At 46.9% G+C, this 24,651-nt stretch overlaps 1 long non-coding RNA gene across 1 annotated transcript; it reads right to left on the reverse strand.

Annotated features, from left to right (window-relative positions):
• Window positions 1–348: 348 nt before the first annotated feature.
• LOC127321007 (uncharacterized) lies at window positions 349–885 on the reverse strand. The gene is made up of 3 exons (XR_011746389.1): window positions 706–885; window positions 507–617; window positions 349–418 (listed from the first exon to the last, which is right to left on the reverse strand). It is a non-coding gene; the product is annotated as an uncharacterized lncRNA (long non-coding RNA).
• Window positions 886–24,651: the final 23,766 nt, after the last annotated feature.

The raw sequence follows: 24,651 nt of genomic DNA on the forward strand, positions 1-24,651 counted from the left end.
AATTCCTCGCCTATTGCTATGAAGCGGTCATCGATTGAGAGCTTGTTCCGCTTTCTTGCCAACTATAAAAGAATAAGATACAAATGAATACATGAAACAACTATTACTGAAACTCGGCACAACTTATGATAACAAAACAAATTTGTGAAGATTGTTTTTGTACCTCTTTATTTCTCTCATTATTCGTTCTCTCGTTGACAATTCTGCGGATGAACTCGCAAACGAAGAATCCACAGAGATCGGTCCCAGGAGGTTGTTGCGGGCATTTCTTTACAAGAATATAATTCAATCAAACAATAGTCAAGTATGATAATTGAAAGGTGTGTGGACCTAGGTAGTACTACTTACTTTCGCACGCCATCGCAGCTTCGGTGGCCATTCACGGGACGTATCTTCCTTGATGAAAGTTTGCCATACGCTGCTCGACAAAAGAAAATGCATAAAAGAGTCATCAATTAGTTCAAAGCAGGAAATTAACGAAACAAACCGATAAGAATTCAAATTACCTTCTGAGCATTAAAAAACAAGACACGTATAGATCCTTTTCTTTGGTTAGTGAGTCCAAGACTTCAACTTCTCCAATTTCCAAATTGATGACGAGAAGAATAAAGTGAAACCTACGCACGTTTCAATATGTAGTCATTAGTTAAAATTTTGACATACGGTGAGCAAAATATAATGTGTTATAAGACAAGTAAGACTCACTCGAAGTTGTAAGGCCAAAGTATTAGCTTTTTGTCACGTTGTCGCTTCAAAAACCTTAGCAAAGTCTGCGGTGTATCCTTGTTATAGAGGGGATCATCTATGGTTTTGACATGCATTGTGTTCGGGTCAATGAACCCAATGTCTGTGATATCGTCCCTTTTGCATTCGAGCATCTTCGATCTGCATAATATAGCGCACAAAAGATTATAATCTGCAGACAATGAACGACTTCTCAAATTAAATAAATAAATCACTTACGAGACAATAGCAACTGATGATTGATTTGTCGAGGGCCCGGAGATTGTATAACCGAAAGAGTTCGGCGAAGTCAACGTTCACACAAGACTTCCTGGAAGTAGTGCTCTTCCCTAACTCGCACCATGATAGTCTCGATCCCTTCCTTTGAGGCCTTAAGGTACCACGAATGCAAGTTACGCATACATGTTGGTACCTTCTGAGATTCTCGACCAAATCTTTCCCTTGAACAAAGCGATATGCTCGTTCAGCTAAGGCGTAATCAGTTGCGTCTTGTCGAGAACTTTGAACGGTCTTCCCGTCAAACACCTTGAGAGGGGCGACCGATTGAACGGGTTGTTGTCCGAGCTGGTAGACACCGTGTATCCCTTTTATCTCCCCGATACCCGATTTAACGGGTTTTGTCGCCTCGATCATCTTGTCATACGACCTTTCAATAGAACGCGCATAGTCGGATGGCGGCGATGGTACAGGGTCATATAGATTGTCAACGGTACGCACAACTTTCTCCCGATCTAGTGTCTTCTCGAAAGGTATCTACGGCACTTTCGGTGCAAAATTTCTTCACCTCGGCCTTAACGGCCTCCGCGTTTTCCTCCGGAGTTTTTTCCCAAGGTAACTTCTCGGGAGGCGGCGGTTGTTTCTCCTTTCTAGCTTTCTTCCTAGGCGGCGTACCGTTCCGCTTAACGGACGCTGTCTTACGCGGAGGATCTCGAGATGGTGGACTCACGCCGGGGTCCCTCTCGGGTAGGTGTGGACTTGGCTGCTCACCAGGACTGCCACCGGGAGGAGTCGATGGCATTTGCTGCTCATGTGTAGGAGTCGGTGGCCTTTGCAAAAGGACGACGTACTTCTTCGGCCATAGGGCGAAACCGTGCTTGACATCGCCAGTGTCCTCTCATCTTCACCTCTAGGAATATCAAGCTCCACTTTTTCAAACCCCGAAACAACTTCATCCACCCCGACACGAACACAACCAGGTGGAATGGGCATATGATGGTGCATTGCTCCATCTTCACTTGGGTACACATAGCCGACCGCCACCTTAACGTACGCGGTCCCGATTAACATATGTAGCTCGCAATCTGTCTTCTCCGTGACATAATCCACGGGGTAGCTTCCTCCACATCCGTCAAGATGCGAGGAACCGACATCGCTTCTTCGCTGAGATGGGGCAGCATCGGCTTGTGGATCTGTAGAAACAGCGGCTGATCGGGTGCCCTCTCGATTTCTCTCAAGAGCCTCCACCCTAGATAACAACTCCGTTACAATGTCGGCGTCCTTCTTCTTCTTTCGCGAACGGCTTCTATAAGTGTCGGCGCTGTCCGGCCACGCTTCCTTCATGGTGAGACACGGGCGAGCTCGTACCGTCCAACATGTTCAGGGGTTCCCGTAGCGAGTGTCACTCGTCATTCTCTCGATCGGGAATGTACTCTCCCTTTCGACCTTTTCAATTGCATCTACAAGCTTCGGTACAATTGCCTCAATTTTTTCCTTCCATTTTCCCTTCGCAACGATCAACCCTGTCTTTGGGTCCAACCCTGCCCCATGAGCGAACAACCAGAACGTGGAACGGTCGGGCCAGTCCCAGGTCGGTGGAGAGATTCCATGATCCAGCAGTTTATGCTCAAACGCTGTCAACTTCGGAATGGCACTCTTGTAGCCACGACCCCAAATGATGCGGAAGTTTCTTCTTTGCAGCATTTTCGGTATTTTTCTTCGATCGGGACACAAACTTAGACGATTTCTTATACTCCTTAAATGCGGCCCGGTGATCTTTTATCTTCACTAGATTTTCGGTATTATCATCGAATACTGGATCTTCATTCTTATATTTGTCCCATAAATTTTTCTTGAAGCTCTGGAATTGTATGGCCATCTTCTTCCATGTCCATTCCTTGACTTTATCCTTCTGGCCTTCCGTCATGTCTTCCGGTAGGCTGAACTTTGTCAGTAGCGTTTCCCAAAGAAATTTTTTCATCTGTCGTTGACATAAGTAGCACCACTCTCCGGGTTCTTCGGCTTATGCCACTCTTGAATGCTGATCGGTACATGGTCCCTAACAATAACTCCGGATTGACTTGTAAATTTGCGGCAAAACTCCTTGGGCTCCACTGGTTCACCATTAGCCTTGAATGCCGTGAGGGCTAACCTGCCCTCGCCCTTTAGCACCCGCGTCGGGCCTCGTTTTGTTCTAACAGACTTGCTCGATGATCCAGAAGGCTAAAAGAAAAAATTATTCGTTAATAAGTGCAATACAAATAAATGAATGCATCTAGGGATGAACACAGACTAATTGATACATAGATATACACCTCGCCGGAGTTTGTGATGGACACTTCATTGTCTTTTCTAACTTGTTCAGACTCAAGTCCCTCGCCAAAATCATTCAGAAAGTCGGCGTACTCGTTGTCATCTCCATCGTCGGGTTCCGGACCACGGGCACTCTCATAGATCAATCGCTGCACCGCTTCTTCCCCCTCCTCATCTCGGACGAAGGTGCCGTCCTCCATACCTCAATGTCACTGCAAAATTAAGAAAGCAATTGTATTTCATTCATCATGTAATGATCATATAACAGATTGCTAGATGGATAACAATTGAAATGAAGAAAGCAAAAAAACCCTAACGGACCGCCACGGCCACGGACACGGTGTTCCCCCTCCTCCTCTCGCTCTTCTCTCTATGTCGCGGCGGCACCGCCACGGACTCGGCACCGCTACAGACCCTAACCCTAACACTCGGCGCTCGTCCTCTCGCTCTTCTCTCTATGTCGCGGCGGCTGTCTATATATCGACCGTACACCCCTCGCCGTATGGATACACGCCTAGCACTACAGCAACGGAACAAGGGATGGTCCAACCAGAGCTGCCATCTCGCCTAAATAAAACACTCCCCCACACTTCACCACACTTCGTGGCGCTCTTCGCCGTCCCGCTCCTCTCCTTCCACTTCATCTCCACCAACGACCCCTACACCATGAACCTGCGCTTCATCGCCGCCGACACGCTGCAGAAGCTCATGATGCTCGCCATGCTCACCGCCTGGAGCCACCTGATCTCAGCGAAGCGGCGGAGCGCCCGGCCCACCCGGCCCACCCTGTGTGTCCGCCCATGGTCAGTCATACAAGAGGCAAGCAAACAGACACACGAGCAGTCTCCCGTGAAAACGACCATCCGCCGGCCGGCCGGCCGGCCTTACCGTCCTATCACATGCATAGATGCTGTTCGCAATCACATACCGCGAGCACCAACAACCACACACACCCGTAGCCCAAGATCCGACGAAGCCATGGCGTCCTCGCACAACAGAGAGGACCAGGTCCTCATCACCGTCGCGCTGCTACTCGTCCTCTCCTCCCCGCGGGCCGCGGTGGCGCGCCCAACACGACGCCGCTGTCCGTGCGGTGCAACGGCGCGGTGTACGGCGCCGGGGACCCTTCGCGGAGAGTCTCGCCTACGTGCTCGCCGACCTGCTGGCCGCCACGCCGTCGTCCCGCGCCCGCGACGCCTACGGCATCTCCCCGCACCCGAACGCGTTCGCCTACGGCCACGCCGCGTGCGGCGGCGCGCCGGTCGACAGCCGCGGATCGCGCGACCTGCCTCGGCTCCGCCGGTCTCAGCGAAGCGGCGGAGCGCGTCGTGGCGTCGGCCCGCCCGCGTCAGCGCGCCCACGAGCGTGGTCCACGAGACCACGTTCTTGCTTGGCATTTCGTCGAACACACCACGAGCGCCGCGCGAGGCGGCCGGCCTTGGCGTAGCGCGTCTGCTAGCGCGGTGGCGACGAAGACGGAGGAGACGGCCGAGGACCCGACGGCGAAGGCGTGCAGCGACGCGGCGTGGCCGGCGTCGCCGGCCGCGGCGCAGGCCTTGAGCGCGAGGCTGACCACGAAAGGGTCGGCGGCCGCGAGCGGGGAGGCGTGGATGCGGGCGGCGGAAAAAGGAGGAGAGGGCCGGGGAGGTACCTGCGGGCGGCGGCGGCTGCGTCGGGCGGCGGCGGCTTCGTCGGCGGCGGCGTGGGTGCGTCGGCGGCGTGGGTGCGTCGCGTCGTCGCGGCGTCGGGGCTCTGTGTCGCGCGGGGAAGAAGAGGAGTTGGGGCTCTGCTGTCGCGCGGCTAAGTCTAAAACATGGCGATGGGCCTTTAGTACCGGTTGGTACCACCAACCGGTACGAAAGACCTTTCGTACCGGTTGGTGGTACCAACCGGTACTAAAGGTTTTTTTTTTGTTTTCTTTTTTCTTTTACTGTTTTCTTTTCTTTTGCTGTTTCTTTTTTCTTTTACTGTTTTCTTCTTTCTTTTCTGTTTCTTTTTCCTTTTATTTTGTGTTTCTTTTCTTTTCTTCTCATTTTCTATTTCTTTTCATTTTCTATTTCTTTTCTTCTCATTTTCTATTTCTTTTCATTTTCTATTTCTTTTCTTTTCATTTTCTATTTCTTTTCTTTTCATTTTCGTTCCCCTTTCTTTTGTGTTTCTTTTCTTTTCTATTTATTTTGTTTTCTGTTTCTTCTTTCTTTTCTTTTATGTTTTTTTTCTTTTCTTTTGTGTTTCTTTTCTCTTCTTTTTATTTTCTGTTTCTTTTCTTCTCTATTTCTTTTCTATTTCTTTTTCTATTTCCGTTTGTTTTCTTTTCTATTTGTTTTCTATATCCTTTTTTATATTTCTTTTCTATATATTTTCTAATTCTTTTCTATATATTATCTATTTCTATTCTTTACTCTTGCCACGACGCCGTCCGCGCGGGAAACTTTCGGCCACGACGCCGCGGGAAAAGAAAGGGCGGGAATGAAATTTTATTACGATTGAACTCGAATTAAAAGTACATAGCTTAACTGAAAATTAAAGATACATGACCAAATTCTACTGGGAGTCATTCGGTCATACTCCTGCCTAGCCTGTAGTACTCGCCACTGTAGTCGTCGTAGTCGCCGTCATCATCGTCGGCGGCATCGGGGTCGCGGTACTCGAACGTCGGCGGGTGAGCACGCGTGGGCTGGGACCGAGGGTAGCGCAGCGGGGCCACGGTAGGCCATGACGCCCTGGAGAGTCCGGCCGCGCCACCACAGCCGACGGCCGGCCTCGTTGAAGTTCGGAGGAGGCGGGCCGCCCTCCTCGTGCCTGGCAAGCGCCCTCTCACGCCGATTGATGAAGAAGCTTTCCCAAGTCGGGCTGTAGTCGGGATGCCACTGGGGATTCCTCCGCTGCTCTGGCGTGAGCTCGAAGTAGTAGTGGTTCGTGATGGCCATCTCGCGCGCCACACCTAGAGGGACTGGAGGGACCGGTACGCCTCCGACGCTTAGCAACCAGCCGGTCGGGACGCGGTAGCCCGGCGGGCAGGGGTAGTTCGAGGCGCAAAGCGCCTCCGCCTCCCGGGGGTTAGAGATGCGATGGAAGCCATGGGAGAGAATGATGAGGTTTGCGAGATATGAGTCTAGATGTGATATGTAAATGGTGGCCAAGCCTACATATATATAGTGAAAAAATGGCGGGAAGACAGAGGCGGAACCGGTGGAAAGCGCGGGAAGAAAATAGGCGGGAAGACAGATCGAGGCAAACCTTTAGTACCGGTTGGTGGGTGCAACCGGTACTAAAGCTGTCGGCGGGATAAGGACGCCCTGCTCGATGAGATAAAGTATGTAGCGCACGACGCCCTGTCGGTGGGATAAGGACGCGTGGGTAACCTTTAGTACCGGTTGGTGGGTGCAACCGGTACTAAAGCTGTCGGCAGGATAAGGACGCGTGGGTAACCTTTAGTACCGGTTGGTGGGTGCAACCGGTACTAAAGCTGTCGGCAGGATAAGGACGCCTGCTCGATGAGATAAAGTATGTAGCGCACGACGCTCTGTCGGTGGGATAAGGACGCGTGGGTAACCTTTAGTACCGGTTCGTGTCTACAACCGGTACTAAAGGCTGTCGGCAGGATAAGGACGCTCTGCCTATAAAAGGAGCATCGATACACCATGGGAAGCAGCTCAACAAGCCAACATGGATGGAGAGTTTCATCACCATGGATGGAGGAAAGGGTTGGGAAATCTCCCGTGGCGGAACTTGTCGAAGATGCCCTTGGTGCACACGCCCTATGGCATCTTCGGAAGTTCCGCCTCGGAAAAATTTCCCGCAAGCCCGTGGAAGACTCCATCTCCTCTAACAAATGTTGGGGAAAGGGTTGGGGAAATCTCCCGTGGCGGAACTTGTCGAAGATGCCCTTGGTGCACACGCCCTATGGCATCTTCGGAAGTTCCGCAGGAATTTTTTCCTGCAAGCCCGTGGAAGACTCCATCTCCTCTAACAATGTTGCGGAAAGGGTTGGGAAATCTCCGTGGCGGAACTTCTCGAATATGCCCTTGGTGCACATGCCCTATATATGGCATATTCGGAAGTTCCGCCTCGGAATTTTTTCCGCAAGCCCGTGGAAGACTCCATCTCCTCTAACAATGTTGCGGAAAGGGTTGGGAAATCTCCGTGGCGGAACTTCTCGAATATGCCCTTGGTGCACATGCCCTATATATGGCATATTCGGAAGTTCCGCCTCGGAAAAATTTCCCCGCAAGCCCGCGTGACTTAACTAGTAAAACAAGCCAACCATCTCCATTGTTAATATCTTACATACGGTAACATCATTACACAAAAGTGATTTCCATATTGAGATACACAAGATATGAACCCTATATGTATCGAGCTAGTCTTCTGATTTTTCTTCGCTCGTTTCCCTTTCTTCTTATCGCGACGCAACCATGGACAATCTTCATTGTTTAAGATGATGCTTGGGTCAATTTTTACCTTGAAGGGTGGAATATCGTCAAACTTATTATAATCTTCGACATGTCTGTCTTGTCCTCTACTCCCACGATGTTTCTTTTTCTGAAAGAACTATGTGCCGCTTTGGCTCATCGTATGATGTGTCCTCTTGCCTTTCTTTCCTTTTTTTCGGTTTGCTAGACATATCCTTCACATAAAAAACCTGAGCCACTTCACTGGCTAGGACGAATGGTTCGGTGTCGTACCCAAGATTCTTGAAATCCACTGTAGTCATTCCGCATCATGCGGGTCTACCTGTACCCCGTCTTTCAGGTTGAACCATTTACACCGGAACAAAGGGACCTTGAAATTAGGTCCATAGTCAAGTTCCCATATCTCCTCTATGTACCCATAATATGTGACCTTGTTCCCATTGCCATCTTACGCATCAAAGCGGACACCACCGTTTTGGTTGGTGCTCTTTTTGTCTTGGGCGAAAGTGTAAAATGTGTTCCCATTAATCTCGTACCCTTGAAAAGTCGATATAGTAGAAGATGGTTGCTTGGCCAACAAGTACAGCTGCTCGTCATCGGTGACATTCATGAGACGTGTTTGCAACCAACCGCCGAAAGTCTTCATGTGTTCTCCATCAATCCAATCTTCACGTTGCTCCGGGTATTTAGAGCGTAAGATCTCCTTGTGTTCCTCTTTGTACGGAGCCACCAAGATGGAATTAAGTAGAACTGTGTAGTGTGCTTGAGTGAAAGAATGTCCGTCCATACACGTTGCTGATTTCTTTCCTAGCGTGCCTTTTCCACGCAGTCTCCCCTCATAGCGCGATTCGGGAACACCGATCGGCTTAAGGTCAGGAATAAAGTCAACACAAAACTCAATGACCTCCTCTGTTCCATAGCCCTTGGAGATGCTTCCTTCTGGCCTAGCACGGTTATGAACGTACTTCTTTAAGACTCCCATGAATCTCTCAAAGGGGAACATGTTGTGTAGAAATACAGACCGAGAACGCCAATCTCTTCGACCAGGTGAACTAGGAGATGTGTCATAATATTGAAGAAGGATGGTGGGAACACCAACTCGAAGCTGACTAGACATTGGACCACATCCTTCTGTAAATTTTGTAGAGTAAGTGGATTGATCACCTTCTGAGAAATTGCATTGAGGAACGCACATAGCTTCACAATGGGTACTCGAACATTTTCCGGCAGAAGCCCCCTCAATGCAACCGGAAGTAATTGTGTCATAATCACGTGGCGGTCATGAGACTTTAGGTTTTGAAAATTTTTCTCTGACATGTTTATTATTCCCTTTATATTCGATGAGAAGCCAGACGGGACCTTGATGCTACTCAGGACTTCAAAAAGATCTCCTTCTCCTCTTTGGTAAGAGCATAGGTGGCAGGACCTTGATACTTCTCTGGATTCAGGTTGTTTCCTTCGTGGATACTTTGCTGGTCTGCCGTGCATCCGGTGTATCTTTTGTCTTCCCATACACGCCCAAGAAGTTTAGCAGGTTCACGCAAAGATTTTTCGTCACGTGCATCACGTCGATTGCAGAGTGAACCTCTAAGAATTTCCAGTAGGGTAGCTCCCAAAATATCGACTTCTTCTTCCACATGGGTACGTGTCCGTCAACATCATGCGGAACAGATTGTCCGCCGGGACCCTTTCCAAAGATCACTTCTAAATCCTTGACCATATCATATATAACTTCCCCATTAGGGCGGGTAGGCTTGGTTCGGTTATCTGCCTCACCTCCGAAATGCTTTCCTCTCTTTCTTACGTGATGTTGTTTTGGAAGAAATCGACGATGCCCTGTACACATTCTTGTTTCCCAAATAAATACTATCGGTCTCACCTAAACAGTGTGTGCATGCATTGTATCCCTTGTTTGACTGCCCTGAAATGTTACCAAGAGCAGGCCAATCATTGATGGTTACAAATAACAACGCTCGTAGGTTAAATTCCTTTTGTTCGTGCTCATCCCACACAGGTACACCTTCGTCACGCCACAACTCTAAAAGTTCTTCAACCAATGGCCTCGGTACACATCAATGTCGTTGCCGGGTTGCTTCGGGCCCTGGATGAGCACCGGCATCATAATGAACTTCCGCTTCATGCACAACCAAGGAGGAAGGTTATAGATACATAGAGTCACCGGCCAGGTGCTATGGATCGGAGCTCTGCTCCCGAAAGGATTAAAGCCATCTCAGATTTTACTAGGACCAAATCTTAAGTTCCTTGCGTCATCTGAAAATGACTTGAACTCTCTGTCGATTTTTCTCCACCGCGACCCGTCGGCGGGGTGTCTCAAAGCATCACATCTTTCTTACGGTCCTCTTTGTGCCATCGCAACAACTTGGCATGCTCTTTGTTGGAACAAACGTTTCAACCGTGGTATTATAGGAGCATACCACATCACCTTCGCAGAACCCTCTTCCTGGGGGTGGACTCACCCTCAACATCGCCGGGTCATCTCGCCTGATCTTATACCTCAATGCACTACATACCGGGCATGCATTCAAATTCTCGTACTCGCGGTAGAGGATGCGGTCATTGATGCATGCATGTATCTTTTGCACCTCTAATCCTAGAGGGCAGACAAGCTTCTTTGCTTCGTACGTGCTCGAGGGCAACACGTTCTCCCCGGAAGCATCTTCTTTATTATTTTCAGCAACTTTTCAAATCCCTTGTCGAAGTACCATTCTCTGCCTTCCACTGCGGCAATTCCAGCGTGGTACCCAGCTTTTTCCGACCATTTTCGCAATTTGGGTACAACAGTTTGTTGTGATCCTCTAACTTTTTCTCCAACTTCAACCTCTCCTTTTCATTTCCGCAGTTCATCTTCGCATCAAGAATTGCCCGACCCAAATCGTCATCCGGGTCATCAAAAATCGGCTCATCGAAAATGAGCTCTTCTTGACTTCATCTTCCCCATTCTACTACCACCGTCTTCGGTGAATAAGCTGGGATAGTTGTCACTATCCTCTTCTTCTTCGTTGTCTTCCAATATAACTCCTCTTTCTCCGTGCTTGGTCCAACAATTATAGCTGGGCATGAAACCATTCTCCAGCAGGTGGACGTGAAGGGTCTTCGAGGTAGAGTAATCCTTCATATTCTTACAGGAACTACATGGACAATACATGAAACCATTCGATCGCTGTTTGCCTCAGCCACGTTGAGAAAATAATGCATGCCGATAATGAACTCGGGATGGCACCGGTCACCGTACATCCATTGTCGACTCATCTGCATTTTATATGTATATCAAAAATCATTAAGTACACAACATCATGGATATATGAGTGACCAACTTAATTAATATTCAAGTTCATCACATAAAACTAAGTTATTTTTATAAAAAAGAAGAGGGGCTCACCGAGGTGGTACCGTGCCGGCTAGGGGACGACGCTAGCGATCGACGGCGGTGAGGACGGGGATGATACTAATTAAAACCTACAAAACATACCATAATTTCAGCTCAAATTGCATATAAAAAAATAAAATCACTAACTTAGGCATTTCATCGAACACCTTGATTGCACTACAAAAATAGTACGAGTTAAAACTACCAAAGAACTGAGCTAAATTAGGAACGCCGGAAGGAAGGATGATATTGCTAACCCTTGGATAGATGTATGCCGTTAATCTTGTTAAAATGGTGGAGAAAAATAAAGATTATTGGAGTGTGTGAGAGGTGGAGAAAAATTTAGAGTGTGAGGAAGATGAGAAAAATGAGAGCCAGCAGGGGGCTCGGGACGAGCTGGGCGATTTTGATATGGCTGGGTACCCTTTGGTACCGGTTCGTGTTACGAACCGGTACCAAAGGTCCAGCCCGGGCCCCACCACGCGTCTGAATTTTGGCCGAAGACCTTTCGTACCGGTTCCTAACACGAACCTACGAAAGCCCTCCCAAACCGGTACGAAAGCCCTCGCCCACCGAGCCCTCAAACAGTACAAATGGCGGTGATTAGTGCCGGTTCAGAAGTGAACCTGCATCAATGGCTTAGATGGATGTGAGGTTTTCTACTAGTGTTCAATGTACATGATGGCCGCTGGCGCGTCACAGATCGTGTCGACAGGGACCGGCCGGTCGTGAAAGTCCCGGCCCGATCGATTATTGCCTTCTGATCTTGGCTATTTTGGATCGAGATCTGATCCTGCTGTGCCAGGCCACGCAGCCTTGTCTTGCACTTAGTGTGCCCAATTTTCTCGTGGGGGCGAACGGCGGTCCATTGTTGATTTCTTGTGTGGATATCACATTCTTCCATGTTTACATAAATAACTAGGTAACTTATTCAGTTTCATGGTAGAAGTAATGAAATTATAAAATTGTACGGCAGTCTTTTTTTTTACAACTGAAAACTTTGTATTCAGGAGCAAATGTAGTTACATCAGACACCAATAAAGGTACTATTTTAAACTAGCAAAGTGCCCGCGCGGTGCTGCTGCCCGACCAAAGTTGCTTCAAAATCTAAAGCGTTTTCATCTCTATCCCAATGCTGATCATTCTGCACCCTTAGCAATATTCCTATCTAGAACAAAATACCAAAACCTTCCATTATCAAAGCTTGGAGTTGAGCTCAATATATATGTGTTACTGACATGGGTAAAACGAAAATAAATGTCCTTAGCCAATGATTCCAAAAATGTTATTTTAAGGAAAAAATGTTTAGCTTTTACGAACAAATAAAGTTGAGAACTTGATATACACTTTCCCTAAAGAAGAGGGATATACTCATGTTAATCCAGGAGTACACCAGTATCAGATTCAGTTGCACGCAAAACAATCCCAATACAAACAAAAACTACATGGCATCAGTATTTTGCAGTGGTATATATCCAAGTAGTTGCATCTAAGTACAAGTATTCCTAGCACACATTACCGTAAATGGAAAATACCATGACCTGAGTACCTGACGTAGATTTCCAAGATGAAACAAATCACCAGTACAGAAATGGTAGTAGATGCAGTTGCGCTGAAATTTTCCAAACATGCGCTTATTCTAACTCTTTTGTGTTGTTTTCATGTGACATAATCATTGAAACAACAACAAACGAAAATCCCTTTCCTTTTTTCAGTTGCCGCCAACAAAGCAAAAAGACATGAAAGAACTCTAATTAGGAATTGTTTGCCAGCAGTATGACTTACGATGACTGCATATCCCACTCTAGTGATGCGTACCAGCTTTGTTCTTCTGGTATTTGCAGTAGATGGAGAAAGGTTGCCGCGCGAAGAACTGCAGAAGTGCAGATAGATCCTCAACGACTACGGCATGCCTACAATATTTAATTTCTTGCGGCAAAAAGGCATTGCATGAAACATAAGCAATCTGAATATCTGATACATCGATACAGTTATGACTTGTAATTTAATGAGAGGAGAAACTTGACCGCCAAGAACTTCGACGGAGTTGTATGGCAGACTGCCGATTAGGTAGCCGCACGCCGATTTTTCTACTACCAAAGATGCAGAGTGCTCATCGTCAGTTTTTGCACAAGAAGGATCCAAAGTAACCCATGAGCAGACCTCAAATTTTGCCCATCAATTCATGAACCACGCCGATCTGCAAGGGAAACCTTGCGCGCTTGCTATCCATGCGGCCTCAGCAGGTCGCACGTGTTTCTATGCTCCGCGTGTGCGTCGCTGTTGCCCTGGCTAGCTCTTCGGACGCTCCGGCGACAGTGCGTTTCTCCCGCTGAAATCGTTGTCATCGGGAACATCGTGATGCACTGCGTTCGCGTCGGCGGCGGCCTGCCGGACACGATCCGCCGATAGCACTCATCCGGCATATCATCGGCAGCAGCGTGATCCCGTAGGAAGGATTATGTTAGTTGTCGAAGGATGCATCCGCTCCCATGCCTGTGCGGGATAGCCGGCCGGCCAGGGGCACCAGACGTCTCTCCTGGGGCCTTTATTAGCCCTTTGTACATCCCTTTCTTTTTGATGAAAAAACGCTAATTTTTGTACACCCCAATTAATTGGATTGAAGCGTATCTGGAAGTATTGACGTATCTGGAAGGGATTCTAACATGGCGATGAATTGGCGACGTGCCAAACATGGAGATCGGCTGCCTGGTTTCGTTGCCTGCCAGTTTTCTTCCTTCCATGTTTTTTTATGCAGGACGGGAGGTGGGTCAGAATCGGACAAAGGAATCGTGTGCGTGGTTCATCTGGATTCTGGTTTTCTTCGCTTGGTGCGGGATGAATTCTGGCCGGTTTTCTGACACGGTTTTTTGTGCGGGAAACACACGAACGAGGCAACAGGGTCTTTTTGACTTACCATGGTTTTTGAACGTACGGACACCACTGATCCGCGTTTAATAGTAAAGACTAGGGGGGAATCATCCACTCACTGTTGAATGTAGATGGCTGCAGCCTAGTAAGGCAGTCCATGTAGCCTACAATTCTTGAAATCTCAAGGCCGTCACGTTGGTAGCTTGGAACAGCCTTAGGGGATAAAGTTTGGCCCCACATTGCTAGTTGCGAGGGAATTGGAGTGGTATATAAGGGTTATTGTTCCAGTCCTTCCAAGTGAGTGATAACAGATGGAAAACTCGCGCACTCCTCCTCCTCCGCCCGCCCCGCCTCGTTACGCACGCACGTCGCGTTTCGTGACTCGAGTTCGAGTTCGAGTTCGAGACACACTCAAGGACATAACAGATCTGGAGGAACACACCGAGAACTCTCTAGTCTACCTCTCTCACGAAGAAGTTCCTTTTGTTGCACAACTCTCTAGTCTTCCCCATCCCGGCGACTGTGTGCACAGCCGTCTGGGATAGCAGGTTCCGAAACCCTTTCCGTTGAGATCCTGCACCGGGAGGCGGGCGATAAGGTTTTTGGGGAGCTTCTCGGCGCGACTGCTCGCTGCTGTTCGTGCTCTTCTTCGCCGGTTTGACTGCTTCCTCGACAGATCCGACTACACCATAGGCGACATCAACAATGACCATGGTGTTGCTACTGGTGCGACCTTCCCGGTCGAGATGTACGTGTTTTTCCTCTCTTACCTTGCACTGCTACTTGTTCCATGTTCAGATCTGATGCATGTGCTTAGTCTGATGTGTGTGGTTAAGTATGCTTGTGCATCTTTCATGTTTATTTCGATAATTAATCTCACACGGAAATGACCTAATAATCTAACAATCCAAAAACCTTATTTGCTTAGGCAGTTTTCTGATGGGATTCGTAGCATAGAAAACAAAAAATTTCCTACCGCAAGAACGAAAACCAAGCCAAGATGAAATCTAGAAGATGGTAGCAACGAGGGGATCACGAGACTAACCCTTGAAGATTTCCAAAGCCTACGAGATTAGATCTCGTTGTTGCAGAAGATGATCACTTGCCGCTTACAAAAGCGCGTAGAAGATCTTGATGGTGCCACAATCGGGCAGCACCTCCGTACTCGGTCACACGTTCGGTGTTGATGAAGACGATGTCCTTCTCCCCGTTCCAGCGGGCAGCGGAAGTAGTATATCCTCCTCGGAATCCCGGCAGCACGACGGCGTGGTGGCGGTGGTGGTGGAGAACTCCGACAGGGCTTCGCCTATGCGCTGCGGGAGTTGTATGTGGAGGAGGGGCGCTAGGGTTTGGGGAGAGGGGGGGTCTTGGGCGCCGGCCTCAATGGGGTGCGGCCAAGGTGGGAGGCTTGAGTGGCCGGCCCCTCCCCTTGCTCCTCATTATATAGGTGGAAGCCCCAAGTGTTGGACTACAAGTCTTCGAATAAGACCCCAACCCAAAACTTCCCATATGGTGGGAAACCTACTCAAGGGGGGAGTCCTACTCAAGGTGGGACTCCCACCTTTCCTTGAGGTGGGGTGGCCGGCCACCTTAGGTGGAGTCCACCTGGGACTCCTCCCCCTTAGGGTTGGCCGGCCATGCTAGTGGAGTCCCTCCGGGACTCCACCTTCCATAGTGATTTCTTCCGAACTTTTCTAGAACCTTCTAGAACCTTCCATAAATGCACCGGATCATTTTCAAAGTTACAAAATGACTTCCTATATATGAATCTTATGCTCCGGACCATTCCGGAACTCCTCGTGATGTCCTGGATCCCATCCGAGACTCCGAACAAAACTTCGAACTCCATTCCATATTCAATATCTACTTAAACGACATCAAACCTTAAGTATGTCACCCTACGGTTCGCGAACTATGTAGACATGGTTGAGACTTCTCTTTGACCAATAACCAATAGCGGGATCTGGAGATCCATAATGGCTCCCACATATTCAACGATGACTTAGTGATCGAATGAACCATTTACATACGATACCGATTCCCTTTGTCACGCGATATTCTACTTGTCCGAGGTTTGATCATCGGTATCTCTATACCTTGTTCAACCTCGTCTCCTGACAAGTACTCTTTACTCGTACCGTGGTATGTGGTCTCTTATGAACCTTTCATATGCTTGCAAGCTAATTAGACGACATTCCACCGAGAGGGCCCAGAGTATATCTATCCGTCATCGGGATGGCCAAATCCCACTGTTGATCCATATGCCTCAACTCATACTTTCCGAATACTTAATCGCACCTTTATAACCACCCATTTACGCAGTGGCATTTGATGTAATCAAAGTACCCTTCCGGTATAAGTGATTTACATGATCTCATGGTCGAAGGACTAGGTAACTATGTATCGAAAGCTTATAGCAAATGAACTTAATGACGTGATCTTATGCTGCGCTTAATTGGGTGTGTCCATTACATCATTCACATAATGATATAACCTTGTTATTAATAACATCCAATGTTCATGATCATGAAACTATGATCATCTATTAATCAACAAGCTAGTTATACAAGTGGCTTACTAGGGACTCCTTGTTGTTTACATAACACACATGTATCAATGTTTCGGTTAATACAATTATAGCATGGTATATAAACATTTATCATAAACACAAATATATATAATAACCACTTTATTATTGCCTCTTGGGCATATCTCTAACAGTCTCCAACTTGCACTAGAGTCAATAATCTAGATTACATTGTAAGGTACCTAACACCCATGGCATTGTGGTGTTGGTCATGCTTTGCCCTAGGGAGAGCTTTAGTCAACGGATCTGCCACATTCAGATCAGTGTTTACTTTACAAATCTTTACTTCTCCATCTTCGACGTATTCGGGAATCGAATGAAAACGCAGCTTGATATGCTTCAGCTTCTTGTGTGACCTTGGTTCTTGTGCATTGGCGATGGCACCCATGTTGTCACAATAGATGACTAGTGGGTCCAATGCACTAGGAACCACACCAAGCTCAATAATGAACCTCTTCATCCATACTGCTTCTGATGAAGCCTCTGAAGCTGCTATGTATTCCGATTCTGTTGAAGACTTCGCCACCGTGCACTGCTTCGAGCTGCACCAGCTTACTGCAGCACCATTCAATACAAACACGTACCCAGACTGAGACTTAGAGTCATCAGGATCAGTGTTCCAACTTGCATCAGTGTAACTGGTTACAACGAGCTCTTGGTCACCTCCATAACAAAGAAACATATCCTTAGTTCTTTTCAAGTACTTCAGGATATTCTTGACCGCTGTCCAGTGTTCCATTCCTGGATCACTTTGATATCTGCTAGTCAGACTAATAGCATGTGCTATATCCGGTCTAGTAGACAACATGACATACATGATAGAGCTTACTGCCGAGGCATAGGGGATCTGATTCATCCTCTCTCTTTCTTCTCCCGTAGCCGGACCTTGAGTCTTGCTCAAGACCTTACCTGGCAACATAGGTAAGAATCCTTTCTTACTTTCATCCATTCTAAACTTCTTTAGAATCTTGTCCAGGTATGTACTCTGTGAAAGCCCTATTAGGCGTCTTGATCTATCTCTATAAATCTTGATGCCTAAAATGTACGCTGCTTCACCAAGGTCTTTCATTGAAAAACACTTATTCAAATAACCTTCTACATTTCTTAAAAGTTCTATATTATTCCCAAACAATAATATGTCATCTAGATATAATATCAGGAATGCTACAGAGCTCCCACTCACTTTCTTGTAAATACAGGCCTCTCTATGACATTGTATAAATCCGAAGTCATTGATCACCTTATCAAAACGTCGGTTCCAACTCCTGGATGCTTGCTTCAGTCCATAAATTGAACGCTGAAGTTTGCACACCTTGTCAGCATTTTTAGGATCGACAAAACCTTTGGGTTGTACCATATACAACTCTTCCTCAATGTCTCCATTAAGGAACGCCATTTTGACATCCATCTGCCAAATCTCATAATCGAAAAATGCAGCTATTGCTAACAAAATCCTCACAGACTTTAGCTTCGCTACAGGTGAGAAAGTCTCATCGTAGTCAACACCTTGAATTTGTCGGAAACCCTTTGTGACAAGTCGAGCTTTATAGACAGTAATATTACCATTAGCATCTGTTTTTCTCTTGAAGATCCATTTATTCTCGACAGCCTTGCGGCTATCAGGTAAGTCTACCAAAGTCCATACTTTGTTATCATACATGGATCCCATTTCGGATTTCATGGATTCTTGCCATTTGTTGGAATCTGGGCTCACCATCGCTTCTTTATACGTCGTAGGGTCCTCATCATTGTTGTCCATAATCATGACATTTAGACAAGGATCATACCAATCAGGAGTGGTACGTTCCCTTGTCGATCTGCGAGGTTCAGTAGCTATCTCGCTCGAAGTTTCATGATCATTATCATTAGCTTCCTCTGTTACTGGTGTAGGCGGCACAGGAACATCTTCCGGTACTGCGCTACTCTGATCAACGAGAGAAGGTTCAGTAACCTCGTCGAGTTCTACTTTTCTTCCAGTCACTTCTTTAGTGAGAAACTCTTTCTCAAGAAAGGTTCCGTTCTTAGCAACAAAGACTTTGCCTTCAGATCTGTGATAGAAAGTATACCCTATAGTTTCCTTAGGGTATCCTATGAAGACGTATTTCTCCGCTTTGGGTTCAAGCTTGTCCGGTTGTAACTTTTTTACATAGGCTTTGCAACCCCAAACTTTAAGGAACGACAACTTAGGTTTCTTATTAAACCATAATTTATACGGTGTCGTTTCAACGGATTTAGATGGTGTCCTATTTAAAGTGAATGCAGCTGTCTCTAATGCATAACCCCAAAAAGATAACGGCAAATCAGTAAGAGACATCATAGAACGAACCATATCTAACAGAGTTCGATTACGACGTTCGGACACACCATTTCGTTGTGGTGTTCCCGGCGGTGTCAACTGTGAAAGTATTCCGCATTTCTTTAAATGCATGCTAAACTCATAACTTAGATATTCGCCTCCACGATCAGATCGCAAAAATTTAATCTTCTTGTTACGTTGATTTTCTACTTCACTTTGGAATTCCTTAAACTTCTCGAAAGTTTCGGATTTATGTTTCATGAAATAGATATACCCATATCTACTCAGATCATCTGTGAAGGTTAACGATAACCACCGCGCGAGGCTACACTCATTGGTCCGCACACATCGGTATGTATGATTTCCAATAAGTCTGTAGCTCGCTCCATGATACCAGAGAATGGAGTCTTGGTCATTTTTCCCATTAGACATGCTTCGCATCTATCAAGTGACTCAAAGTCAAATGACTCAAGTAATCCATCGGAATGGAGTTTCTTCATGCGTTTCACTCCAATATGACAAAGACGACAGTGCCGAATATAAGTAGAATTATCATTCAATTTAATTCGCTTAGCATCAATGTTATGAACATGTGTATCACTACTATCGATACTTAATAGAAATAAACCGTTCTTCTCAGGCGCATGACCATAAAAGATATTATTCATAAAAATAGAACAACCATTATTCTTAGACTTGAATGAATAACCCACTACTAGGAAAAAGGCAATCAGTGGCGCACCACATATAGCCTTCAGTGGCGCACTAGTGGTGCGCCACTGTTAACACGCCACTGCTAACTCCTAGTAGTGGCGCACTAGGGGTGCGCCACTACTAGCCTGGATACCAGTGGCGCACTGCGTGGTGCGCCATTGACATGTCCAGCAGTGCGCCATTATTACTCCAAAGTGGTGCGCCACTGTTGGTCAGTGGCAGTGCGCCACCACTGTGTAGACAAGGTGCGCCACTGCTACCGTTTAGCGTGCGCCACTGTTTCAGCGAGGTGGTGCGCCACTGCTGCGTGTGGACGTGCGCCACTGCTGTCTCCAGGACATGCGCCACTGCTGAGGTTCCTGGTGCGCCACTGCTAGTCTCGGAGGGGATCACAGGACAGTGCGCCACTGGATCCAGAGCAGTGCGCCACTGCTACTTAGTGGACGTGCGCCACAGATGGTCCACTAGTGCGCCACTACTACGATTTCGATTTTTTTTTGTATCATGGCAGGTATTTATACAGGTTGTATATCACAGTACAATAGCACAATACATGATATATAACAGCATATATACAACAGCACAGCTTATCCATACATAGTTCTTCACATTAGCCCCACATGATTCACAAGATTTCACATTAGAGAAGTTACGAGGTTACAATGCAAGTTACGGGGTTACAAGTCACAAATGAGCTAGTGGTTACACAAGGTCGATCATCTAAACTAGCATCACATAGAAGAGAGCTAGAGTCACTACTAGCACCGTCCCGATGAAAGTGGTCTTCATCCGGTTCCTCCTCCGCTCCGTCCTCTCTCCCGCCAGATAGCGTGCGTATCTGTCTTCGGCCTCCGCTCTAGTGGTGTACCCTTTGTAGCTGTTACCGCTAAAACGGTGAACCTGTCTCCGACACTCCTCCCAGTCGTTGTAGACTCCGGGAACCTTGCCCTTGTACACGACATACCACATCATATCTGCACATATATGAACAAGCCAAAGAAACATTAGTGCACGCTCATAGATGTTTGCAACGAATAAGAGCAAACTCAAAAACGATCCAAGTAGTATGAACTAAATGGAATGCCTCATACATTTTTTGGTCGAAACAAATATGAACATCCCGGGATGGCGTAAGTGAGGCCAGGTAGGATGCACAAGAGATTGATATTTGTGTCATCGCACCAGGCTCACTCGCATCACCCCGGAGTGTACAGTTGACCAAACATTCTAATCATCGGCATTTTGAGATACCAAAGCAAATGGAATGACAAGGGCCTCATACATTGTTGGTCCAAACAAATATTAACATTTAGGGAAGGCGTTAGTGAGACCAAGTAGGATGCACAAGAGATTGATACTTGTGTCATCGCACCAGGCTCACTAGTGCCTCCCCCAAGTGTAGTGACCACAAAATTTAATCATCGGCCAATGCAATTAAGAAGTGCCAACTCAAATAAGAGACAAGTAGCTAGTATGAACTAAATGGAATGCCTCATACATTGTTGGTCGAAACAAATATGAACATCCCGGGATGGCGTCAGTGAGGCCAGGTAGGATGCACAAGAGATTGATATTTGTGCCATCACACCAGGCTCACTGGCGTCACCCCGGAGTGTACAGTTGACCAAAAATTCTAATCATCGGCACTAAAATGGAAGAAAGGCCAATGCAATTAAGAAGTGCCAACTCAAATAAGAGACAAGTAGCTATTATGAACTAAATGGAATGCCTCATATTTTGTTGGTTGGAACAAATATTAACATTTAGAGAAGGGGTAAGCGAAACCAAGTAGGATGCACAAGAGATTGATATTTGTGTCATCGCACCAGGTTCACTGGCCCCTCCTCCAAGTGTATAGGTGACCAAACATTCTAATCATCGGCATTCTGAAAAACCAAAGCAAATGGACTCCTTGATCTTCTCGTAACTCTCGCCCTTCTGAATCATTTTCTTCACTCGGTTCCGCCAACTAGCGAGGGCGGTGCTCATCTTCATGAGGGCGGCATTGTGCACTTTGTTCCGCATGAGACGTTTTTCTGAGCAGTCCAACGGGAACTCGTATCGTTCGTGCAGCTTCGTGAAGAGGAGGGAGCGCAAATTCGCTCGGTTAGGATGCATGAGGTTCTCGGTGTTGATCGAGACCGTGCTCCGGAGGATGCACCTGAGTTGGGCCGAGTACCCTTTGACTAGTTCAGGGGGCGCCGTTGGATGCCCACTAGCGTCCACTTCGGTGAATGCCTGCTTCACGGTGCTGAGCACATTCGGGCGACGCTCCCTCCGTTGCTTCCTCGGCTCGCCGCCGTCCGTGTGTTCACCGCCGTCCATGTGTTCGCCGACATCCGTGGTATCATCCTCGGCGGCACCATCTTCAGTGGAGGCATCCTCGGCGGCATCATCCGCTCGGTAGTCTGGATCGGTGCCATCATCCTCGCCATCGTCGCGGCGAGGTTGTGACTCCATCATCTCCACTTCATCGGTTATCATCTAGAACGGCTTGCTGCCGCTGCCGCCGGCCTCATCGTTGTCGGCCATGTTAGAACTAAGTAGGAAAAAATGCATAAAGTTAGCGCAAATTTCCACGGAAAAATTGGGCATGACCTATGCTAATTTATGGACATATGAGTGCCCCATTTTCACCGAAACGGAAATGAATCAACATTTCGGCGATAATGGGCGATATATAATGTTGATACCACCACATTCACACCAGCAAGCAGTACCAGCTAGCAGCAGCAAGGTAGCAGCAACAAGCTAGCAGCAGCAGCATTAGCTAGCAGTAGAAACAGCTAGCAGTAGCATCATCATCCATCCATGAAGAAATTATTCATCAACAATACATCATCAACAACAAAATGCACTAAGTGCTTCTCCAGGTGCTGCTCCATGGGCATACATCAAGCAGCAAGCAGCAACAAGCAGCAGCAGTAGCAAGTAGCAGCAAGCAACAGCTACCTTTCTGCAAGTGTGGCGGTGGTCCTCTGCGGCGGCGTCAGCGGTCGAGGGCGGCGCGGCGTGCTTCTCCAGCTGCTGCTCCAAGGTACGCGTGGCGGTCAGGGTGGCGCGGCGTGCTTCTCCAGCTGCTGCTCCAAGGTACGCGTGGCGATCAGGGTGGCGCGGCGTGCAACAACTAGTGTTGTAAATATCAAAATGAACACTGTGAGCAACCAGACTATTTATAAAAACAAAATACCAGTACTGTAAACTATTAAATGAATGGAAAGCAGCTAGCAAGCAAGCAACAAGAAGCTAGTACTACAGCTAGCAAATTTAGCAAAGAATAAAGAAGCGGCTTAGCAAGCAGCAGCAGCAGCAGCTAGCAAGCAACAACAGTTAGCAGCTAGCAGCAGTAGCAAGCAGCAGCAAGCACCATCAGCACCAGCAGCAAGCTCACCGTGCGTCGTGTGGAGTCGCCGAGAGGTGAGCTGTTGCTCCGGGTCGAGGAAGATGCGGCAGCGATGGTGAGGTGCTATTGTTCCAGGGCTGTGAAAGAATGACCATATGGTAGTAAAGTGAGGTTGTATGATCACTATAACAGAAAATAAAATGCTAATACGGTAGCTGCAGTGTAACAAACACCACTCAAAACATTAGTGAAATCAGTTGCTTTAAACAAACATCAACTAAGCTAATTCTCATTTCTTGTACAGAATATCAACTAAGCCATTTCAGTTATAGGTGTTAGTTTCAGTTCACACTTAGCCTTTTATTCTTCAGTCAAGGGTTTACCCTGATCTGTTAGGGTCTAGCAACTAGCAAGCACCTAGTAGCAGCAGCACCTAGCAATGTTTGCAGCAGCAACACCTAGCAAGCACCAGGAAGTACTAGCAGGCACCAACAAGCAGCCTTTCAAGCAGCAACACTGGCATTTGGTGTGATTTTTCATCTATTTTGATTTAATAACAGTATTGGCACTTGGCTCCAATATTTGGCTCAAGCTATCATCCAAGGCAACATCTTATAAAAGGAAATTAGTAACTATTAGCTACTAAGCAACCTAGCAACTAAAAACAACCTAGCTAACATCAAGTACCTAGCAACTAACAACCTAGCAGCTAGCAAGTAGCAAGCACATAGGAACTAGCAGTAGCAAGCTAGCAAGCACATGGATGAACAACATCATCAACATGGGCTCAATCAACATGGTCCAATATTTATTGCTTCCCCTAATTAGTGTGCTAGAAAACTAGAAACAGTTTTAAGTACAATTGTGTTGAATAAACATGTAAGGGAAAACCATATGCAGCAAGAACTAAATGATCAATGAACTAAATGATACACATATGCAGCAAGAACATCAAGCTTTCATCCAGTAAGCTAAAAAAACTAACTGCTTTAAATTGTAAGCACATAGCAGCAGCAGCAAGCAAGCTATAAGCTACTGCCACCTAAACCTAAATTTCCTAAACCTAGCAAGCACATAGCAGCAGCAAAAAGCAAGCACATAGCACAGTGGATGAACCTAAGCTACTGAGGAGCAACTAGGTAGCAGCAGCAGTGGATGAACCTAAGCTACTGCCACCTAAACGTAAATTTCCTAGGGGGTTTTGATGTAACAGGTGAATAAAGTACGAGTAAGTAAAGTGCGAGAGTAACAATTGCAGCGAGTGGCCCAATCCTTTTTAGCACAAAGGACAAGCCGGGTTGTTTACTTATAATAACCAAACGTTCTCGAGGACACACGGGATTTTAGTCTAGTGCTTTCGCTACATACGGCTAAATAATCTTCATTGTTATGATAAGTGTTGTGTGGGTGAACCTATGCTAATGTACCGCCCTTCCTAGGACTAATACATACTTGTGATTATACCCCTTGCAAGCATCCGCAACTACAAGAAAGTAATTAAGAATAAATCTAACCACAGCCTTAAACTCTGAGATCCTGCTATCCCTCCTGCATCGATATACCAACGGGGGTTTAGGTTTCTGTCACTCCGGCAACCCCGCAATTGACAAACGAGTACAGGATGCATTCCTCTAGGCCCATAAAGTTGAAGTGTCATGTAGTCGACGTTCACATGACACCACTAGAAGAATAACACCACAACTTAAATATCATAACATTGAATATTACTCAACCATAGTTCACTACTAACATTTAGACTTCACC

Source organism: Lolium perenne, chromosome 6 (assembly GCF_019359855.2).
Source record: "Lolium perenne isolate Kyuss_39 chromosome 6, Kyuss_2.0, whole genome shotgun sequence".
Taxonomy (NCBI): domain Eukaryota; kingdom Viridiplantae; phylum Streptophyta; class Magnoliopsida; order Poales; family Poaceae; genus Lolium; species Lolium perenne.